Source organism: Aquarana catesbeiana, linkage group LG01 (genome assembly GCF_042186555.1).
Source record: "Aquarana catesbeiana isolate 2022-GZ linkage group LG01, ASM4218655v1, whole genome shotgun sequence".
NCBI lineage: Eukaryota > Metazoa > Chordata > Amphibia > Anura > Ranidae > Aquarana > Aquarana catesbeiana.
Genome location: NC_133324.1, coordinates 490,489,483 through 490,497,172, shown reverse-complemented (window position 1 = coordinate 490,497,172; position 7,690 = coordinate 490,489,483). Strand labels below are relative to the sequence as shown.

Below are 7,690 nucleotides of genomic sequence, written 5' to 3'. Positions count from 1 at the left end.
GCAGCAAATGGGTTAAACATATTGGCTATGCACACAACAGAGGTATAACTACAGGCCATGGGGTCCCATAGCAAAATTCTGATGGGGCTCCCCAAGACAACCTCTCTCTGTAGCAAAAACAGCTAATACACAGCCAAATCACATCAATGAATAAAGGATTAATTGCATGAATACGGGTGCTGTAACCATACATTGGGCTTCCTCAAAAAAAGACCCAGGAATAATAGTCTATAAGTAAATAATAGTCAGCATTCCAAACAGCTAACGTTCTGCTTTTCATATTTTTATAAAAGAAAGCAACATATGCAGACAAAACAGTACAACAGAGTACATGCACAAGATCTCCCTACAGTTCCTTTATATAGACAAAGACAAACTCTCAGCTACAAGCAACATATGCATTTTTATTAGAACAGGGAGGAGATCCAGGCTAATAGTACATTAATTATCAAACATGAATACACATAAATACTAGAAAAAACCTTCAGCTGATATGCTGACACTTAGCATCAGGCGGAGGTGGGAATCACAACATTTCGGAGTAAAAACCCCTTTCTCAAGTAACATCCACCTGTCTGCATGTGGTACCAAGACCCTTTAAAGACACAAAATGGCTCCAAAACTAAGTAAACCCGCCTCTTCCCCCCAGCCAGATGATGATGGTGATGTCATATCCAGTACAGGAAGTACTCTAGGATGCAGCCTGCCAACCTCTGGAGGAAATAGCCAACTAGGGGCGGGAGGCCATCCCACACAAGGAGGAGCAGACTGCTCTTGCCATCTTAAAGGGACACAATCCATCAATTAAACCTTTATATCTCAAAATAAACAACAGAGTGGGGAAGCAGATCCAGAGAAGGACCAGCGCAGCATAAAGAGCCATCTAAAAAACAAAAGAAAATTTGTGAAAAAAAATTATTTACCTACAAAGTAAATCACTTAACCATAATGACCTAAATCTACATACAGTGCTCAGCATAAATGAGTACACCCCAAGAGATTTGTCAGAAAACTTTTCATTTCAGAATCAACTATGGCACACTATATTACAAAATACTCCCACAAATGCGGGCCATTGATTGCAACCAAGATTTGTTAATTTTCACACACCAAAAAGTATTTTTCTAAACAAATTCATTCAAGAACATGTTGCAAAAATGAATACACCCCAATGAATGTCTTATGCCGTGTACACACGGGCGGACTTTTCGACCGGACTGGTCCGACGGACCGAATCCGGCGAACAATCCGACCGTGTGTGGGCTTCATTGGACCTTCAGCGGACTTTTTCTGTCGAAAGTCTGACAGACGTTAGATTTGGAACATGCTTCAAATCTTTATGTCGTAACTCCGCCGGACCCAGAAATCCGCTCGTCTGTATGCTAGTCCGACAGACAAAAACCGACACTAGGGCAGCTATTGGCTACTGGCTATCAACTTCCTTATTTTAGTCTGGTGTACGTCATCACGTATGAATCCATCAGACTTTGGTGTGATCGTGTGTAGGCAAGTCCGTTCATTAAAAAGTCAGTCGGAAGTCCGTCAAAGGTCCGTCGAAAGTCCGCCGGAAAGTCTGTTGGACCAGTCCGGTCGAAAAGTCCGCTTATGTGTACGCTGCATTAGGAGCAAAGCTAAATTTTAGACAACGAATTACTAATTAACAATAATTGAACTACAAGTGTGTCTATTCATTAAACAGGTGTCCAGTAGACAGTCGATTATAAAAGGGCGTTACTTAAAGGGTAACTCCACTTTCGTGGGGGAAAAAAATAGCAAATAAAGAAAAAATTATTTAGTGCATATAATTGCGACACTAATCATATTGTAATTGAATGTTATTAAAAACTATCTTTCCTTTTCAATCTGCAGTCAATGTAATTTTCTGGGAATACATTGTAATATGGCTACCTGGAGCTGTTCTGTACACACAGTATGTACTGACCACTCCCCAGAAACATAATTTCCTGCTTGTGTGTAGGGGTGAGCCGAACAACCCCCGGTTCGGTTCGCAGCAGAACATGCGAACAGGCAAAAACAATATTAAAGTCTATGGGACGCGAACGTGGCAAATCAAAAGTCCTCATTTTAAAGGCTTATATGCAAGTTATTAGCCAAATTGGATGAAGAGATCAAAATTATTAAAGATCAACTTTATCCGAACAAAGAAAGTGAAGCATATAGGGATAAATCCCAAAATCTCCTTAAAATCTTGAGAAGGAAGATAAAGATCAAAGGATTAAGAAAAAGAAGTATAATAGGGATTTATTGGATTATCAAGGTAATGTCGTTTTTGATTGGCAAAAGAAACTGAGAAAAGGAGGTATGACTGGAAAGGCTACATTATATACAGCACCTCATCCCGGATAATCAATTAAGAATAATAGGGAGTAGAGAGGGATTATAGCGGTGCCAAGAAACAAAAAGGGATATGTAACAGATAAAATTATAGAAATACTTTATTGAAAAATACTATCACATGTAGAAAAACAATTAATTAAAATGATGGGTGCAATTCACAATTAAATTATGCAGGGCAGATACAGTCGGGTAGGCCTGGTGAAGAAGGCCTTCAAGACAGGTACACAGTTCCTACATGTTTCGCCAAGACATTGGCTTCCCCAGGGAATGGTATGTGCCTGTACCAACATTAAAGATTTCTACATAGAAGCAAAAAAACAACAGTGAGGAACATATAAATAAGTAACAAAACACAGATAACATAATACATAAGGCATCGGGCAAGGTGTGCGGCGGAGCTAAATCCCCAAAGTGGCCAGAGAGCCCCCCATCCAAGGACATACCTGAAAGCCACCGACCGGGGCAAGGACGGGCAAGGGGCACCGCAATCGAGAGCCAATTGGGTCACACCGTATCTATGACTGCAGGGGGCATACAGAAGACCTGGCAATCAAATATAGTACAAATTAAATGAGGATATGTGTAAGGGAAAAAAGGAAATGGAAGCATCACTAGATGAGTGGCATAATTATCACCACATCAAGTCAGTAGGGCTAACATAGCCGTAATAACTTACAATTTAAAATAAGTGTAATCGAAGGGGAACGCCTGAAGAAAGTTGGAGGGATATGCTGGAAGGTGATTTAAGGAATACAGATATTTATCTGAAAAAAGAAAGATCCAGGATAAGCAAAAATAGATAAGTGAAGATATAGTGAGTGCATATAAGGGTAATTACATGCACACGTGTATGTAATACTCAATGACAATAGTTAGCTTACCCAGAGTGGAATTACAAGTGTATCGGAGGTGCCAAAACTGGCAAACCTGTATACATATAGGAGTCACTGGATAGAATGGTGATGGTTAGGCAACAGCAAAGGTTGTCATGTCCTATAGCGGGGCAGATTAAATATAAAATCAGGGCCAATTAAAGCAAAGGAGGCGGAGAGACAGCTGATCAGAGAAAGTATAAAACGGAGCAGACATACCCTTTGAGTGTTCCACAATAATGTCAGGTGTTCCTCGTGTCCAGCTGGAACAAGGGACGGGTCGGCTTATGTACGCCCCCCACACCTGATCAGCACAGCTGATCAAGTGAGCGGACGAAAGAAGGGGCTTCCGCGCATGCGCCCGCGGCAGCATCCCAGGAGCCTACAAGGTCCAAGATGCACCACAGGCGAAAGCCCGGTTCACGTGACCTGTGTCAGAGCAGCCCATACAGGTCAATGGAAGAGCGCTGTCAATCAAGATTAGAAAGAACAGTGATTCCATGTTCCTGGGCGAGATGGTATGGCGCGGGGCAGGGTGGCACGAGCATATGCGCAGGAGCCCGGCTTGGCAGACACTAGATAGTGCTGCCCTGGGCGTCCATACACTCAACAACAGTGCAAAACCAAGGGCCAAGGCAGGGAGACTCCAAGCACACCAAGCAACAGAGAGGGGGCAAAGAGGCACGGCGAAGGAGAGGGGGGCAGAACGCCGCCCGGGGGAAGAAAAAGCGGAGGAGCGTGCCCGGGCACGGATCCCCCCCCCATTTCCAGCACCCTAAAGGAGTGGAGGAAGAGCACCGGGCGCTCACCCCCGCATAGGTCCAGCCACACACCTCAGGAATTACATAGAGAATAACACGGGCACAGTAGTTAAACAAAGGAAACAATAGTTTAAAGCAGTGAAGAAACTCCTGGAAGAGTTGACCAAACAAAACAACAATGAGATGGAAATTTCCGCTTCGGCGGGACCTGCTATCAATAGTGGAGGTTTGCCCATTGCACCTTTTGTTGTACCTGACCCTAATAAGCGAGGTATGCCCTATGTTAAACCACATAGGAATGGAGGGACTGACTACCCCTACCAGTCACCCCGTAGAGGCGATGGGGGTACTAGGGGAGGTCCATCTTTTAGAGGACAACCACCACTGACTGGTCCCCCCTAGATCCACACAAGCCCCCGTTTATGATCCTAGATCTTTATAGAACAAGAATGAGCTGCGCTAGAGTAGATCACACTATCATATGAACTTCTCAACGTGACTATAATACCAGAAAAAAATATATAACTGAAAAATTATAAAAAGTGCTTTCACAAAATCGCATAGAAGTGCGATGTGCACATAAAACTAAGTATGAATTTTCCAACATATAACCACATACAAGTGTACTGTGCAAATAAATATAGATATGTGAATGTATACATAAATTCATAAAAAACATGTATTGATTCTTATAGTATGCAACATGCATATACTATTGTATAAGTAAAGGACAAAAAATTATAACAAATAAAAATACACAAAAGTGCCCAGTGAACCATATATAAATTAAATAGGCCTGTAAAAGTATCTGTGAAAAAATCGCCAAAAAAGTGCATATAACAGTGTCCACAAATTGCATTTAAAATAACCAAAAAAAATGTGCATATATTAGTGTCCAAAAATTACATTTAAATGTCCAAATTAAGTGTCATCCAGCATGCTTGATCCAAGTGTTGCAAAACTATGCTCCGGTGTGCCTCGGTGACCCCCCAAAGTGGTTGCGCTCACCTTAGAACGTGTGACACAGTGATTAGCTGTGTCAGAACAGACTGTGGAGCCACCCCCAGGCTCTATATAGCTAATTAGATGCGGTCTCCAACCTGGATCAATGCAGCTCCATAGGATTTCCCTGGTGCGTGAGTGCACCGTTCTACACAAACTTCATAAAAACCGCCGGTCGGCGTGTAGTATAGTATGCGCTTCTCTCAGCTATGTTCAGTGCTGCTCCTCCATCACCAGGTACCAGGATTGGGATATTCAGGTGCCGAATCTGAATGGGAAGCTACTATCCCTACATCTAATAGCTTTTTTTCCACTCACAGACAGGGATGGCCCTGAGGGTAATTTTTCCCTTGATTACCCCCAACCTTATCATCCCAATGAAGTGACCACCACCACTTCGTCCTATCTGGCTCCGAATGGATACACTCTCCCTCGAGGAGCATCTGCTCCTATTGATCAGACTAGTTGGGGTTTTCACAAACCCAGCCAAGGGATCAAAAGGCAAGGCAAAAGAGGAGAGGATTCAGAGGGGGGAGGTGGGTACGAGCAACTCAAAAGGCCAAAAATGTAGTAGGTACGGGGGTCTTTAATCTTAGCTCCAAAGTGTTAACAGACTCCAAAAAGGCTATCTTTGATAAAGGTCTTAAATTCATCCCACCCATCAAGCTTGATAAGTTTCAGACTTATATGGACATCCATAAATTCGTCAGGAAACTTAGTATAAAAAGATATATGATTAACAATCCCATAAGAATTAACACGGTGGGTGAAGGTGAATTTGTCCATTCAGGGTTATCTAATGCTTCACTATTTAACCCCCAGGTACACTAGCACCGGCATTGCGGGTCTTTAGGGATGTTATGCTTAGAGACCTGGACCTTTTGGAAGTTAAAAAAGCCAGATTGAACAAGACTTTGCAGGAAGGTCTTGATTCCCTTTGTTAAAATAGGGATCTAGTTATTAGGCCAGCTGTCAGGGGGGGGGGGGGCATTGTGGTTCTTGATCGACAAGACTACATGACTGAGATGTATAGGATCTTGAATGATCGTGATACCTATACATTGCTCCCCTCAGACCCCTTAGAGGTGATTGTGACTAGGGGTTGCCAGGTGTGTATCCTTAACAAAAAGGAGAGTCTGTATTTAGTGCCCAGAGCCTCACGCATGCCCACTATTTACTACATGCCAAAAATCCACAAGAACCCTGTCTGCCCCCCCGGTACGTCCTATTGTTAGTGGCATAGATTCACTGATGTCTCCGAATCCATTTCAAAGCTGAGATGTGGTTAGCCACTGCAGATGTGACGTCTTTATATACCATAATCCCACACAACTTGGGCTTGGGGGCAGTTAAGGGCTTTTTAGACAGAGACTCTGGGCTTTCACGGAACCAGGTTTTATTTTTGATGGAATTATTGGAGTACGCCGCCTCCCACAATTACTTTTGGTTCGACAATAATTTTTACAGACAAGACATGGGGATTGCTATGGGGGTCAAATATGCCCCCAGTCTGTTGAACATTTTTATGGCCAAATGGGAGGAGGATGTCATCTATGCCCAAGACACACACCAGGAGGTTGTATGGGCCAGGTACATAGATGACATCCTCCTCCTATGGGATGGAAAGCATCTTGCCTTACAGGATTTCTTGTCCTCCCTCAATACCAACCAGAGAGGTATAAGCCTCAACTATGAGATGTGCCAAACAGAAATTAACTTTTTAGACCTAAGGATTTCGGTTAGTGGAGATAAGGCGGTCACGTCCACCTTCTTTAAGGACACGGACAGAAATTCCTTTATACCTGTGGACAGTTGTCATCATCGTCCCTGGTTGGAATCTGTCCCAAAAAGTCAATAATTATGGCTTAAAAGGAACTGCTCCAATCAGACTGATTTTTTAGCACAAGCAGAGGTCCTTACTGGCAGATTTGTAGAAAAGAGGTACTCGAGGGATTTCCTGTGCAGAACTTTGGACACTATTAAACAGGTTCACAGGGAGAAGATTTACTTATTGAAAGGGGACCACGTGCGAATGAGACTCTATCCCTTGGGGTCCCTTTTGTGACTGGCTATTCTGTGCAGTACAACAGTATCAAAAGTTTAGTTTATAAACACTGGCATGCGGTCAAGAGTGATGCGGTGCTCAATAGAGTGTTACCGGAGAAGCCTCGGGTTGTCTTCAAAGGGGCACCTTCCTTGAGGAATCGTATAGCTCCAAATATTCTGAATCAACCAACCCCTAAACCCAGCTTTTTCAGTCAACTAACTAGGTTTTATCAGTGCAGACGTTGTAGAGTTCGTTCTTTTAGTGCCTGTTCCCACAGACGGACTACAACTTTTACCTCCACAAGTACACAGGAATCACATGTGATAAAACCATTTATCACTTGTGCTACTGAGGGGGTAGTGTACATGTTGCAGTGCCCTTATCGCCTGCAATATGTGGGCGCCGGACTAAGCGGCCCCTTCAAGTTCGCCTCAAGGAACATATCACCAACATTAAGATTGGATTCAAGAACCACTCAGTATCTAAGCATTACTTACATGTACATGATAAGGACCCCTCCAAAACATTTTTTTTGAGGATTGATAAGTTCAGCCCCCATTGGAGGGGGAGTTCACTAGTGAGAGAAATATCTAAATTAGAGATGACCTGGATCCACAGATTTAAAACTTATGCACCTTATGGGTTAAACA

General features: G+C 43.1%; 1 long non-coding RNA gene across 1 annotated transcript; it reads right to left on the bottom strand.

The window, feature by feature from the left end:
* Positions 1-2,693: 2,693 nt before the first annotated feature.
* LOC141148576 (uncharacterized) lies at positions 2,694-3,562 on the bottom strand. Its single transcript, XR_012245233.1, has 4 exons — positions 3,450-3,562; positions 3,240-3,351; positions 3,035-3,122; positions 2,694-2,901 (listed from the first exon to the last, which is right to left on the bottom strand). It is a non-coding gene; the product is annotated as an uncharacterized lncRNA (long non-coding RNA).
* Positions 3,563-7,690: the final 4,128 nt, after the last annotated feature.